The following is a 16,677-nucleotide window of genomic DNA, read 5'->3' on the forward strand; positions in this document are numbered from 1 at the left end:
TTCCCTTAAAAAATGACGTTTTTTTTTTTTAGAAAGAAAATTTGCCTTTGTTTTCACCTCTATAATAAATACTTCAACCCATAATAGATATTGAAGAAAAATACATCAATCAATTAAAAAAAATATTAATTATTTAAAAAATAATAAATTAATATTATTTTTGGAGAGCGAAAACTCATCATTGGGGCACATGCAGTAGCTAAAATTTGAAGAGTTCAAGATGTTTATGTGGTTTTTGAAAATGTTGACCTCTTGAAAAATGCTAGTGACAAATATAAATTGTCAAATTTTTAAGATGTCATTAAAGTTGCTCTAGATGTTTACACCGTCTAAGGTTATGTCACCTGTGACTCCATCTCGGATATCCTAAAGTGAAAAGCCTCTTCAAGATCCTTAACGATACGGGCTGCAAACCTACCTAGCATTAACAATTATACAGTGCAGGGATTCGAAAAATTTGCATTTGCTTATAATTTGGGCCTCATTTCAGAGTATCAGTATAATTTAGTCAAGCATATATTTTTCATAATTGTGGGGTTAAAAAAGTATTACTTATTTGTTTTTTTAGTAACTTTTAAAAACAGTGGCATCTTTAATTTACTGTTAAAAATTGGGAGCATTATATTTGAATTTTTAATGACGGTCCTTTACAGATACCAAAATATAAACATATTTCTAGTCTGCTTCTTTGAGCTAGTGCTTCCTTTTAACAGAACCAGGCTGTGTAAGTGTTTGACAATGCTTTTGCTTTTAGTGTATGTAGTACTCGGACATCTTTGTTTGGAGAAAGAGATTGAATAACGAGAAAGTGATTGAAGTATTTTCTTTTCCAACTACCTTATGTTTTGTTACATGTCAAGAAATGAACTAATTTTATAAAAAAAATAAATAAATAAATAGAAATTACGTATCATTGACTTGGCTAACCACGCTAATTTAACTGAACTGAACAAACATGGGACAATGCTTGATCATTTCTGTAATTCCGTTCAGGCTCTAGTGGGACAATGCTTATTATTGTGTCCGGTGGTGGTGATGGCGGCGGTGGCGGCAGCGGCGGCCGCCTTGATGAGTTAGCTCGGGTGCCCGTTTCAATGAGACAATGCTTACAAGTAGGGCTCGAGGAATGCGAATTGAGCCGCTCATCAATGTACCGAACATGAAACCCATGGTTGCATTTGGGAAGGACTCGTACACACTCACTGTGTGTGAACTCCGAAAGACAAATCACACACTCGTTGTCTAAGCCTGGCTGATTCAACCCATTTGAATAAATCAGTGTTGGGAAAGTGCTGAGAACCTTTTTCTTGATGCCTACATTGGCCAACTTAGGCGCCGGGTTGTTCATAGTCTCAGATGCTAAATCTGTGCGCTTTAAACCTAGTGATGGAATGCAATCCTAAAGCTAGTGAGCAAATTAGGGCACACAAGAGGACTACTAGGACCATTACATGGTTTGCATCAAATGACAAGTAGCTATTTGGGCTCACGGGAGGGGTTGCCATAACCAGGTGATGAATAAAGAAGATTGTGTAGTAGCAATCTTCTTGAGTAGAAGTGCCCTAGAAAATGTTGGAAGAACATGTTTGTTCAGTTCAGTTAAAATAGGGTTTCATGCATAGGGGGTATTTATTGAAAAAAAGTTGATGACATTCAAAAATGGGTCCCCTCTCAATCTCAATCTTTGTTTCATAATCAATTTGGGCTTATAAAATAATAATAAATAATAAATAAATTTGGGCTTGGGGTCCACAAGTTGCAAGTTGCCCGATTGCAATCAAATCATGCCCACATAAATTAGGGTTTCTACATGGTCAGTAATTAAAGCAACATTATATCTACTAGATCTTCTAAAATTCTATCATCGTATGTATGAGTAATAGTTGGTGAATGAAAATCCTTGAAACTTGTAAGATCGATTTAAAATTGACTCCAACCTATCCGTGCTACATGTAAAGTAGTTTCTTACGTACTCGTATGGATATTATCTATAAAGAAAATACTGGAGATATTTTTTATTTTAGTTTATATGTAGTATTATGAATATAATATTTATAGAATAGTAAATAGAGATAGGCTCAGCTTTTGTGAGTGTGTGTGTGTGTGTTTTTTTTTTTTTTTTTTTAATTGTTTGGGCATCTTAGAACCAGAAAGGTAGAAATGGTTTGAGTTGTCATGTGTGGAACAACTAACAAATGTGACGCCGGTGTTATTTGATCTCTTCATGGGAATGCTTAGTCTAGGTGGATGAAGTTTATTGTAGATTTTATGAAGCATGAAGAAATACTATACGAAACAAATTTCAATATAAAATTTAAGAAGATAATTTTTTATGTGTTGGATTTTTATTTTTTATTTTTTCTTATGAAGTGGCCGTAGATATTTTCAAAGGAAAAGAAAAATCTGTGCCAAGTACCCTTTTAAAATTATGTCTCATTTGCTTTAATGTTCTCACAAAAATATCTATGGCCACTTCATAAGGAAGAGTATAAAATGTGTTTTTGTTTCAAAATATTTTTGTGAATTGCACTCCATATATATATAAGTTCAACTTCTAAAATTACAATCAAATTTTACAGATTCATGAAGACATCAAGGCAACAAACTTAACAATGAGGATTAAATTCACTTGCCAAAACTGACTACTGAAGTAACAGAAAGCCGTTTTCTCAATATAGAAAGATATTTCTACACTTCAAAATGTTTTAATCCTTTTTCCCTTTATTTTCACTCTATTTATAGATCTTTACAAATCTTCTCGAACTTTCTTCTTTCATCTCCCTTCCTGGGCTGATCCCTTAGGCTTTTATTTGGGTATGAATTCATTTCTTTTCCCTTGATTTTGGGCCTGGAGACAATCTTAGTGAGGACTGGCTTGCTGGGCTGTCATCCGATAGGTCTAGTAACTCTCTCTGGGTCTAGTTTCCATTGGGATGGGTCACACTCGGCCCAACTCATTTTTGGTATCTTCACCAACCCCCTAATCTCTTCCTAATTGATTAGGGTGAGATTACCGAAGGGACACACTTATGATATGACAGATCAAGACAATGATGTGGGGGAAGTGGACAGTTGGTTTAGAGACCCATAGTTTGAAATTTGAAACTTCATCATTAACCTGACGCCTCAGTCAATGAAACTGCCTCTATTAAAACCCTTGGTTTGTGTTTTCGGGATTTTCCTTCTGTCTATCTCTTTCAGTATTTCGTCTTTTGCTCTTCTCCACCAACAGAGTCTTCTCCGGTGAACTTTTCCTTCTACGGTGTATTCGTCAAATCTATACCTTAAGGTTAGTCCCAATCCTTGTTTTCTTTTCAAAAAGCTTTCTTCTCTTTCTTCTTTATAGATCTGACAGTTTGTTTTATCACTTCAATGGCTCTTGACTTAGAAATCCTTTATGCAAAGTATGAAATCCCCACTAATGTTATTATTAGATAGTGTCTCGAGGGGTTAAATGTGAGGACTGGTAAGGGTCTTCTTCCAGGAGAGATCCTCTTTTCCCTTCTTCACTTAAGTATATTCAGATTTCCCTTACACCCCTTATTTTGTTATGTCTTCAATAAACTAAGACTTACCCCCCTCCAAGTAAATTCCAACTTTCTTAGGGTCTTATCAGTCCATTTGATTTTGAACCATGATAGGGATTTGGATTTTGACATCTTGGATCTTCTCCTCTGTTACCGAGTCACTAAGATCAGGATAAATGATATGTATTACCATTTCTTTCCCATTGAAAAATGGTCCATATGTACGGAAAAATTTGATTCTGAGAAGGGTTGGAAAGATAATCTAATTGGTGTTAGAGGGGATTGGTTTACTCTGGTTTCTAGGACTTTTCCTATCACAAACGTTTTTGGAGAGTGTTCTGTCCCCTTATACAAAAAAAATAAGAAACACAAAAGCGATTGCCCTTGTGAAATTTGTCTTCCGCGCTTGTGTACTTTCCTTTGCCATTCCCTTGGCATCCCACATGATGAGTTAGTTTTCAGCGTTTGCGGGGCAGAATCAATCATTTACAGGAGAAGGTGCTGAACAACATTCCTTTTGACTCTAACCTGCTCACCACAGAAAACCTTTGTGACATATCGGTCTTGGGAGTAAGTATGAGGGAGGTGCAGATTCCCTTGTTCAGTAAAAGGAGGAACCCTTCAAGGGCTATCCCTGTGGCTATCCTTATTGTTGTTCCTACAGCCACACCGAGCTTTGATCCTCCTGGATCTGAGCTTCCTAAATCTGATCTGGTCATCATTTCATCCACCACACAGAATATTTATCCTTCTGTGGCCTCTCCAACCATTGCCCCCAGTGTTGAGGACTCTTCCCTTATCTGAACGTCTATTTCGGAGAAGAGCCTAAGAAAGAGACCCCAACTAAAAAGGGGGTCTTTAGGTGATGTTCCCTTGTCTCAAAGGGCAAGGACCCATGGGGTCACCACTGTCCTCCTACTGACACCATGTATAAAGATGATGCAACCACTCTCGCCTAATATAAGTACATGTGAACCCAAGGGACATTTAAGTTCAGAGAGAGATGACCACCAAAGAGATTTACAGCCGTTTTCCTCTGGCTATTATAGAGGTAACTTGCCTAATCTTTTAATAAATTTTCATCTTTCTTTCATTCGGATCCCTTCAAATTCATATTAGGTGTAATAGATTGCTTGCATTACTATGCAAACTGTGTTCGGGATGATTACTATGTAGAGACGTCTTGAAGTGGCTAACAAGAAGGTAAAATCCCTCTCTATTGGGCTTGATATTGCAGTTAAGGATATGAGTGCAACTAGCACAAAAAATGCAGAGCTGATGGTCAAGCTAGCTGAAACAGAGAAGGAAAGAGATGCTCTAAAAAATGAGAAAAACGCTTTGAAGAACGAGAGAGATTCCTTTCATGTTGAGAAGGACGTTCTGCAGACTGAGGAAAACATCATGCAAACTGAGAGAGATGCTCTGAAGGTTGAAAGGGAAAATCTTCAGTGCTCCTTAGATTCTGAATGGTCCAATCGGTTGGTGTAATAACCCTAATTTTAAAAGGATAGTCTCGATATTTATTTATTTATTTTATTTGCATTTCTTTAAATTAGTTAATTGATTAATTGATTAATTGTTTATGTGTTTAATTTAATTAAGCGTTTAAATGTAATTTTGTGGGCTTATTTGATTTATTTGAATTTAAATGATTTAACTGCATTATTTTGTATCTGATTATGTGTTTTATGTGTAATTAATTATTAGATTTAAATTAATTAAATTGTTTTATTTTAATTTTAATATTTTTTAAGGATAGACTTGGATAGTAGTAATAGACCACCAAATGGTTACATGGACTACTTGGATAGGAGTTAAGTGGGTACTAATATTACCCATGAATTGTTATGCATATATATATGGGTTTATATGCACATATATAGCTGTATATTTATTATTTGTTAAAAGTAGTTAATATTATTTTAACTTTAGTTGGTTTTATATATATATATATATGTATTATTTTTTTCCTTCTCCTTAGGTAATTAGAATTAGGTTAAACTATAATAGCCTATATATACTTGTGTATATTCTGCCAAGGGTTTAGAACCCTATTCACGTAATGGTGGACGCAGAAAAATATAGAGAGTTTTTAGAGAGAAATTAAGAGAGGAAGAATTAGGGTTTTGGCCAAGAACAAGGGCTGAACCAAGGAGGGGTTATTGAAGTTTGCTCCTGGGTTGAACCAGGAGCAACAGAGAGTCTTGATGGCAGGCCAAAGTCACTAGAAAGTCTAGGAAGAAGAGGTTAAGGTTTCAATCTAAAACCTAGAGGTAAGTTCTTCTTCTATCTCATTCCCTTAGACTTCGTGTTCTATACCGGCTTAAGTTAAATCCAGGAACTAATCAGAAATTAAATTGATCTATTATGCATGTTAATTTTGGTTTAAAACAATGTTAGATGAATTTATTAGTAACTGATTGATCTTGCAATTTATGCCATGAGTATTTGTTTTAATTGATGTTAATGATGCACAATTGATTTATATAAATTACTGGAATGATTCAGGACTTAGTTCAGACTCTTAGGACCATCAACAATGGAGAACAGAGAGATTAGAACTCGCCGGAGATGAGGAAGATGATGCATAATAGGGTGAGAGCCGGCTCCCAAACAGGAATTATTTTAACAACTCTCAGGGATAAAGAGCCAGCTACATAGAGTTATGAGTCTGCTCCCTCAAGACGAGAGCTTGCTCCCTCAAGATGAGATGAAGCTTCCAAGTGGACAGAGCTTGCTCTCAAGTGTACAGAGCTTGCTCTCATGAGGATAGAGCTTGCTCCTAAGAAGACAGAGCTTTCTCTCAAGTGGACAGAGCTTGCTCCCTAATTTGAGAGCATGCTCCATCATTACTACTACAATATTTTGGGATTTTCAGCTACAGTTTTGAGGTTTGGAATGTTCCAGGGCTGTGTAGGTTATTATGGGTAATTTCAATGACTATAATGAGCATGTTAAATACCTAGAATGCATAATTAATAATTATATGCTATGGAACGATGAACAATGTGAAATTTTAATTAAATTTACATGTTATTAATGGATGGTTTAATTCCCTAGCAATATTCTAACAATCTAAATTGATGATATATTATTTTAATCATGCATTGACAGTATAATATGATCATGTTATTATCTGATTTTTATTATGTTTGTTTTTGGAATTAATTGATGTTTTATTTTATTTATTTCATTAATTTTTTGATTGTATGGATGTGATGCACCAGTATGGGATGGTGCATCTTAGGGACGGATTAACTAATAAATGTTATGTCCTACCTACTTGGATATATAAGTGAATGGATTAACCATAGAGTTAAGTCCTCCTTATTTATGTCAGGTCACTTATCAGATGGATGACATTTTTATCTTATGTTTATACGGACTTTATATATATAATTATGGTGCCATGATTTGAGTTTGAGTCTCAGGATCAAGGTTAGGGTGCGTATATTGCCTATGATGGATAATTGGATATAGTAGACATTTGTGTGCCCTGGTAGGTCGAGGTACTCATGCTTATTTCATGTGCGATTTGCATGTTGCCTTCTATTCAGATTGAGGCAAACCTATAGTCCAGTGAGCGTCCTATAGTGTTTATCTACATATATATGAACTACTTTGCTATTGTTGAGTTGGCTAGGGTGTATACGTGTATTGGGTCTCTGTTTGGCCTGTAGTAGAGTAAAACTTGTTCGTGAGCCTGACCTACTATTATTTTTTAGGTGTTCAACAGTTCCAGTCTTAGAGATTGTTCGTGCCGAGCAGAGACAGTTATTCACTCTTCCGACTACGTAGGACTCTTCTTTATGTTTTACTTTTATATTAGATTATAGTTTAGTTATTTTCTAATTGGGTTATTATCAGGGGTTCACTAGATGGATTCCCGAGTTGTAATGATATCGTAGGTTTTGAATTATTCTATTTAGAGGATGATTTATTTATTTAAGTTATGGATTTATTATTTAGTTTCTTTCAGCTTAATAATTATTTATTCTTTAATTCTTCTTATATTCCATGCTTGTTTATATACTTAATTGTTTGGTATCTCTTGGATCTGTGCTCGGACTTGATCACCCATGGCTCTAAAATCGAGGGATATCACAGTTGGTATTAGAGCACTCTAGGTTCAAGTGTCTCTAGGATTTTTTCGTATAAGACTTCCGCATAGCGTATTCTTTTGTTTAGAGCTTAAGTTTAGGATTTGTTCTATTCCTTTAAGGTTTGCTTAGAACGTATTGATGTCAATTTTATTCTGTGATTTCAGGATGATTGGCACTAGGAAGAGAATATGGTCCGCGATGAAAGCAAAGAAGGACCCAAAGAAAAAAAAGACTACTCCGATGATTCCCCTGCGAAGCCAGACCAAGAAGGCAGAATTGGAGCCTAAGGAATTGTTTCCAATAAGTGTTGTTTCAGAGTATAAGCTAAGGAAGATTTCTTATGTGCAAGATTAACCACCATACTGTGGACCCAACACAACTTCAGTGATACTTGAAATGGAGATGGTGGAGAGAAGGACCCTGAGGAAGGTCCTAATAAAGAAGATGCCAGAGCATATAAGAAGGAGGGTACCAGAGTTCAAGGATGAATGCTCTTTTAAGAATGATTTCTAATACTAGTAGTAGTGGAAGTATTCTTAGAAGTGTGGTACTGTTAAACCACGTACATTAGTGTTTTTTTTTTTTACCATTAAAGAATATATGATGATTACTCTTTTGGAAGTTTATGGTTTAAAAAAGTTCTTAATAAAGTAAATTGGTGGTTTTAGTATCTCGATTGTGATTCATGAGAGCATTTTTTGTGATATTTATAAAAATGGTCTTATTAAACCATATTGGAAGGTGTAGGTTGTGATAATAAAGGAGAATCACAGTGGACTGATGTTATTTGTGCAAGCAAATAAAATTTTGCTTATAACTATGTTGTGTTGAGACGGGACGATTACCAATGAGTATATAAAATAAACTGGTGAGAATCAATCCTGTAAGTTTGGTTTTAGAGGAGATAATTTGGCACCTTTCAGGGAAGTTGCTATACTTGTGGAGAGTTTGGTCACACTTCCAGGCAATGTCCTAAAGCAGGACAGGGACAACATGCACAGCAGGGACAGAGGGCACTATTACCTTTACCTGCTCCACAGATTTCACAAATTCAGGGATAGACATATCCGGCTTTACCAACACTGCCGCAGCCAGAGAGACAGGCAACACAATAGTTGCATTATGGCAGGGTGTCTAATCCCGTGCCACAGGATGTTCAGGTACCTCAGGTTGTTGAGGGTATGTTTCCTATTCATGGTACACATGGCCGTGTTTTATTTGATACGAGTGCTACACATTCATTTATATCTAAATCATTTGTTGTAGTGTGTGTTGTCATGTGTGCACCAAAGTTGCAATGTAAAGTATGGCCAAGTTTAAATTTATAAAGTGCCACTACTACCTCTAACTACTAATATAGCTAGCGTGAGTAGGGATCGTCTCAAGGGATTGGAGGCAATGTTAATATGGAAATGAGGCCGGATTAGTAGGTCGAGTGATCAAAAAATGGTTTGATTGGTTAATTAAACTACAATATAAATAAATTCAATACAAAGCAACTAAAGTAAATATATGGTAGAGAACAAGAGAGAGATGTCTTGGGATCTAGAGGTCACCACTAAATATCATCATTCTAGATACTCAATGTGTAATGAATGAGGGGAAACATGTGTTGCAATACAAAGAGGTGTGATTGATTTAATCAATAAGCATGAATTGACTAATTAAGTATACATTGTCCAGACAACCTAATGAATAGCACAATATATCAAACTAAGTCATTATTCCTTCCTTTAAGCTTATAATCAACACATTAACAAGTTAGAGAATTATACTACTTGCATTCATAAGTATGGAACATCAAACAACAAAAGCATGGATTGTCTTCACTTATAAGAAAGTAAAGCAACTACACTACATCTAAGCAAATGACATGAAAATTAAACTAACTAAACTAAAGTAGAGGAACAATCCATCAAGAAATGAGTATGAACCATCAAATAAATCACAAGAGTGTTCTATTTAAGCACTATGCCTTAACAATCTCTAGATTCATAGCATCAATACACATAGACATGTATCAATATCACAAAACCAAGAGACAAATACATGAACATCTATTCTTGCATACATAGATATATAGATAGAATGAAATGATCAATTCGAAGTATTAATCAACATAAATCATTGTAAAAATAAAATTCATATATAAATCAAATGTCAAGACAAGATTACAACACAAATCCCTTAAAAGCATCAAGGTCTAGAAGGCATGCTTAGGGCTAACTCTAGCCCCAAGAAGATGTTTAGCCACTCATTAATATAGTTATCCAACCCTCAAGGGCCATCTCCATGGTAGGAATGATCTTCTTTTGGATGGAAACCCTAGAATAATGGAAGAACTCCCAAATAATGTATGTCTCTCTGAGCTCTAGCCTCCTCTCAAAGTTAGATATGATAATATGATATGAGATATGTTTGTTATGGTATAAAAATGGCTCAAAATCCTTATATAGGTAGCTCAAGTGTCACACCTAATGGTCAGGTCTCGTGCACTAGGGTCCTCTCAATGATTGCACCATGAGCCATCTTTTAATAAGCAGGACTTTGTTTTATTTTGGATTTTAGGAGGTTCGATCGATCAAAGTAAGGGCAAATCGATCAATCCTTGGCGGCACCTTTTTGGAATAAGACAAATCTTAGATATCTTTGGGATATTTTGGGAAAAAGACAAAAGTGGTAGGTGGGGATAAGATCAAGGAAGTTCGATTGATCTGAAGAAAGTTGGATTGATCGAAGATGAAAATTCTTGAGGATAAGGACAAGGGGTTTTGATCCATCTTGGCAAGGCTGGATCGATCAATATGAGATTGATCGAAAGTATACTTAATCGATCGAAGCTTGCTGTTTTCCACCACTTTGCTTCCACTTTGCTCCATTCTTCCATTCAACTTGAGATTGCTTCTTTTATGCTCTAATTTGGCTGAATTGACTTATTTTGGGGATAAGCACCTGAAAAGGGTAATAACATGAAATTAGTCTAAAACAATAAAATAAGATAGATAAAGGTCCTAGAATACTCGAGCTTAAGGGGTTTAAATGCACACTTTTAGCGCTCATCACACCCCCAAACTTAAATATTGTTAGTCCCTAACAATGAACTATAAGGTAAAGGAATGAGATGAACAACTAAACAATTATAATCTAAAAAGCAATAAATAGATAATGCCACTTTCGTAGGGAACACGATTGCATTTAGCATATGCAACAAGCCTTTTAAACCCCTAGGTTAACCCTAGTGGACGAGTGAAGTCTCGTGAGGGTTTCCAGAAATGATACCCATAAATATTAAGCTCTTTCTCACAAAAGAGGCACCAATATTGCAAATAAGCATTGGGAGAAAACTACCTCAAGTATGCAATTTTTCAACCCTTTCCAAGCAATCTCCCAAAATCTCAACATCAAGCAAGTATAGTCCTCCACACATCAAGACAGTGATCATGTAAATTAAAACAACTCTAGAATCCTTTTAAGTGAACTAGCATTATACATGTTGCTATCTAAGCCAACTAAAGAAATGATCACATCCTTACCCTCAAACTAGCACAAAAATTTAGTACCGATCACCAAGACAAATAGTGGACCTTTTATTAAAGTTTTATTCATCTAGGTGCACTTATTCTTTTCACTCATATTTCCTTTTATTTTTTATTTCATTTTAGCTATCCTAAGGATCAAAGATGGAAGCATAATGCAATGTGTTGATCTATTAAGCTTTCTAGCGATCCATGAGGTCAAGCGTTAGGTTAATGACTCCCAAACTGGACGGCTTTAGGGCATTACGTGTTCAAACACCCCTAAGGACTTACAAGCTAAAATAAACTAGGTTACAAATCAAAACAACCTCTATCTAATCATTTCCCACTTCTCACCTTTGGGAGAAGTCTTCACTTTTTATTACTTTTGTAACTTCTTTTTTTTTTTTTTTTTGGAAGTTTAATTATTATCCTAGAGTTTGGGCCCTCCACCTTTCGGCGTGAGAAATTCAGTGCTTGATGAGGCTAGAATCTTGGCTACTCAATGAAAAGGGTTTGTTATCCACCTTTATCAAGAATAAAAGTTTTTAGTGCATTACTAGCTCAATTGGGATAGGACCAAATCAATAGTCAACAAAGCATGTACCCCACAAATTAATGCTAGTGTACACCTGTGCTAGTGTAGAATCCTAGAGTGAATCTTAAAATAATCACAAGATCAGGATAATGTGGACCACAAGTGCAAGTAAGATATCAATCTTTTGAAAAATTTACTCTTAAATGGCATCCACAAGGCATACAAGGAGTATTGGACTCTCAAGTCAAGCAATTTTTAAATTTTAGATAATATAGTCCTCAAAAGATTAAAATCATAGCTAGTCATAGACCAATCATAGAAAATCCCTCAAATACACAAGTCATGCTCAAAATTTTGAATTGAAAGCAAACACTGCAAATAACACCTATTACCCCTAAACTTAAATGACACAGTGTCCTTAATATGCAAAGAGAACAAAGGAAAGAGTATACGAGTGCAGCTAAGACAAAGAATGGCCGGGACACAAGTATCCAAAATGGGTGGTACACCCCCCCCCCCCCCCCCCCCCCAAAACTTGGGATTGACTATGGTCGTGAAAAGTTTGGCACTGAAAGAAAAACTGATCAGATAACAAAAGGGATAATAACAGTGCACAGTGTGTATGCAAGTGTAAATGGGATAATAAATGAACTAAGGAGAGAGGAATAAGCATGGTCCTGGAAAATTTAGGGCAGCACTCTCTCACTGAAGTCACTAAGATACACCTGATAATGAAGTCAATCACAGATAGATATATCAATATAATAACTGGATATCCAAAAATATCATGCATAGGAGAAAGAAAATAAAAAACGTGTAGAGTACATCATAGTATCGGGCCAACAGACTGGCCACAAAAATAATAGTATCAAAATAATAGTAAAGTATCATAGATATATAAATGAAGGTAGAGAGAAAGAGATATAAATCATGTAGAGGAGATCGGGCGAGCGGGGCATAATCCTCAGATATTTCTGGAAATACCCTGCAGTGTAGTTAATATATTTGAGCGGAGAGATGTCATATCTGCTCAGAGAGAGACAACTGCATCCTCCAAGGTCTAGATATGCTCTCTTAGGCTGGGTGTCTGGACTGGAGCGTTAGGGATGACTGGATCATGAAATTGAGGTATACCCTGACCCTGCTCTTGAGAATGTATTGGCGACCCTGCCGGAGAATGATGTGGTGACTCCTCTGGAGGCTCTCGCTCTAAATCTATATCCATATGTGTATCCGCAGCCACCAGTGGATCCGCTGGATCATCTGCTGCTGCTGCGCCTACTGCTGTTGCTTGCTTCGTCATCTCTGCTATCTCTGCCTCAGCAGCCTCCTTTGCTGCTAAGATGGCCTCCTACTATAAACTCTTTATAAGAGCATTATAGCTCTTATTCTAATCCTTCTTGCCATAGTGGCAAGCCCCTGACTCAGTATGCTTTGCCGCATGAAAAGGATAATGCTAGTCTCGGAGGATCTGGGTAATAAGATGTTCGAAGGGGAGGAAAGTGGCTCGCCCAGGCTTGACCTTGCTAATGTAACTCGTATATAGCCTCATCATAACACTCTAGTAGAGTGCAAGGACAAAGAACAAATGGCTAGTAGAGAAGGCATAAATAGCAGCAAGAAAGTCTGAACGCCTCTAGATCTTATGGCTCGTCATAAATACATTTCGGTACAGAACCGAATCAAAGAACCATAAATAGTCAGGGCAGATAAGTCCTGGTGGCGTATACCTCACCATCACTATAATGGCCAGTTTAAGCAACGGCCATATCTGCGTCAGATGACCGTCTAAGAATAGGATAATGAAGGCCAAAAAGGCTAGGCAACAAGAGGATCTGGCTAATGTCTTAACTATGATACGGATGAGGTGACCATCTATTGTAGTCCGCATCTCCGATAGATTACTCAGGGCCTGTCGGAGGTTCTGGTATAACAACCGGACGAGCCTCGGGTAAACCGAGTAAATGACTGGAGCAAAAATGGCTGAAATGCCGCGCCGCTCAATATCATCAAAGGCCGCCTCGGTCAGAATCGACTGGGAAAAGAAAGCAATGTCGAAGATAGACTCATGCACCACCTGAAAGCGTGAATATCTCCTGCTAGGTCTGTCTCGGACCTGGTCGGGCAGTGCCAGTGGGGGTGAAGCAGGTGGTACATACTCAGCCTCATCGGCCAATAAAGAAGAAGATGCAGAAGCAAAAGAAGAAGAGTGCTTAGACTGAGCTGGAGCTGGCTCCTCATACCCCTTTAGCTCCTCTACCCGCTGTCGTACTCGACATTGATACTGCCAGTTGGCAACAGTCTTTACTCAAACCATGGCCTGCAAAAGAAAAGAAACACTCGCAATTGTACTCAGTAATAGGAATAGCATATGAAATATAGAATTTAAAGCACACAAATAGAAACATGTTTGTTAGGTAAGATAGACAACTCATAATGAATCGACATGAATCTATGCAAGTGGTAATGCAGCCAGGCATGGATAGTGAATGTTCAAATAAGTGAAGTATGCTAAACAATATAAGTGTGAAATGCATCTAATGTGGAAAACACAGGCATTGGGCATAAATAAACTAGCATGAACACTATAGAGGGTGCAAAGATATGAAAATGCAAAGTGATAAAATTCGATCGATCAAGAAAAAGATGAGATCGATCCAAGTTGGATCGATCTGGACATGGTGAGATCGATCTTGCTCCAATCGATTTGAAAAAAATGTGATCGATTGAACTCTGCAAAAATTCAAAAAGTCACAGATCTGTGACGTGGGCAACACAAGGGGCACCCGAGTAAGCTCGTGGGTCCGTCTACACCTCAACAAATCGATATTGGTCACTTATATAGGCACGTGACCCCCTAAATCAAAATCGGAATGAAATATATATAAAAATATATACATATATATACACATGCTTGAAAAGTCAAAAATGGCAACAATGAAACATGGCAAATCTAGATCTAAACATGGTAACATGAGGAACTCAAGATGGAAACTCAAGATCTAAACTCAAGATTGAAACTCAAAACTTACTAAGAACAAAAGAGAAGAGTGGTCCAAGAGAAAGATGATAAGATTTGAAGTAAGGAAGAGATTGGATGTGACGACCTTGGATTTTTCAACCCAATGTGTCCTGTGATGACTCGAAACGGATCCAAAATGCAGAAACAAAACAAGAAAGGTGACCTCTAGAGATGTACATCATCCCTAAGGCACCAAAATGACTCCACATGAAGCTATGGAACTCAAATGAGCCAAGCAATGAAACAAAAATGCCAAACCCGAAAAGAAATGAACTAAGGGCAAAATGGTCATTTCACAATAACATGGGTGCCACCGTACACACCATTGGAAATACAACAAAAAATCAACAAGAATAGACTCAAGAATTGCATGATTCAGAGTTCGGACGACAAAAATATCAAGTTCTGAAGTCGAAGGAAGGGAAACCCTATCCCGGTTCGAACCAAAAACAAACACTACCTTACTAAAACTTGAATGTCTTAAGCTACAAGAAGAATCTGAAGCTTTAATTGGTACCACTGGAAAGCTTATTTCAACATGGTCAATTTATACTAAAGAACGGACCAATTCGGAGTTAAAACAAAGAAGATATGATAGTTTGAAGTCGGAGGTGCAGTGTTGAACCAAGACACAAACACACACACACATGAACAGTACCACGAGCACTCTTCCAAGGGATTAGAGTGCTCGTAATTAGCACCGAGAGTTCTATCCCAAATTGGAGCGCTCGTACGCCCCTTGGAGCGCTCGTGTTGCTGTAGGCTACATCTGAAATTCTAACTTGAAATGCAATTTTGAGGACTTTCTGGGCCTTTTTGAAAAAAACACAAAGCAGAAACCCCCCTCAAAAACATGTTTTCTAGCCAACCAAGCCAAAATAAAACTTTATTTTTCATGTGACCTTAAATGCCCTTATGCACTATTTTTGTAAAAAAAAAATGCAAAATGAGCCCAAATGAGGCTCATTTCATCAAGGAAGGAGTTTTTCCCGGAAACGACCATGCACACAAATGTAACTTATCTATTAGGATACGTTACAATGATCCATGGCTTAAAAATACCGCCGATGCAAAATCTGACCCCCCAACGGCCAAAAAGGCAAAAATGAACTTGAAATGGAAATTTTGAAAACCAAAATCGTGAAATGGTCTCAAATGACCGTTTAGCCCTTGGTCACACTTCATACATGATTAATAAAATCCTATAGAAGAATCAAAATGGTATTCCCACACCCGATGCAAACATAGGGAGACAATAACTTAACATTTTTCAATAATTTCATAATATTTCAAGAAGTCATAAATTACATAGGATACATAATACATGTCATTGGCCTCCGGCCTCATCTTATACATGTCAAATACATTGTAAAGAGTGTACTCATGTACACATTACATATATAAAATCAAATATACACATTTTGACATATAAGGCTACAAGTGGCATTTCAAGCCAACCTTTACAAGAACTAAAGTCTTCAAGTTTATAATCATCCAAGCAATGATGAACATCGCACACCAAGTCTTCGTACTTGAACAAAACCCCCAGTAACTTCGGGGTGAGTAAACAAGTTTACTCGTAGAAAATGAGCATGCATTGACTCGAGTTCTTATAGATTTTTAGACTAACATGAAAAAATTGAAAAGGGTCATGCCACCTAACGTCTATATCAAAGGTTAGACTCAGAGAGCATCCTAAGCTACCTTAGCTCATTCCTAGCATAAATCACATCCTTCATGCAATTCCAAACATCATAAGAACATGTTATTCAAGCAACAAGATATAGATTCTCAAGGTCATGAACTTGAAATCTAAAATACGAAAACGACAAGAGTGGGTCATGCCACCTAACGTCTATGTCCCAAGTGAATCTATAGGATCATTCCTAAGTTGCATTTGAACAATATAGCATAGATGTACTTAACAACATCAAAATTTACAATGATTCATTAAATCATAAAGCTCGGATGT

General features: G+C 36.8%; 1 pseudogene; it reads right to left on the minus strand.

Annotated features, from left to right (window-relative positions):
* Nucleotides 1-931: 931 nt before the first annotated feature.
* On the minus strand, nucleotides 932-1,584 carry LOC132266317 (RING-H2 finger protein ATL78-like; annotated as a pseudogene).
* Nucleotides 1,585-16,677: the final 15,093 nt, after the last annotated feature.

This window comes from Cornus florida, unplaced genomic scaffold (genome assembly GCF_030987335.1).
Source record: "Cornus florida cultivar Cherokee Brave unplaced genomic scaffold, ASM3098733v1 CherokeeBrave_3.0.0_Hap2_Chr07, whole genome shotgun sequence".
Classification (NCBI taxonomy): domain Eukaryota; kingdom Viridiplantae; phylum Streptophyta; class Magnoliopsida; order Cornales; family Cornaceae; genus Cornus; species Cornus florida.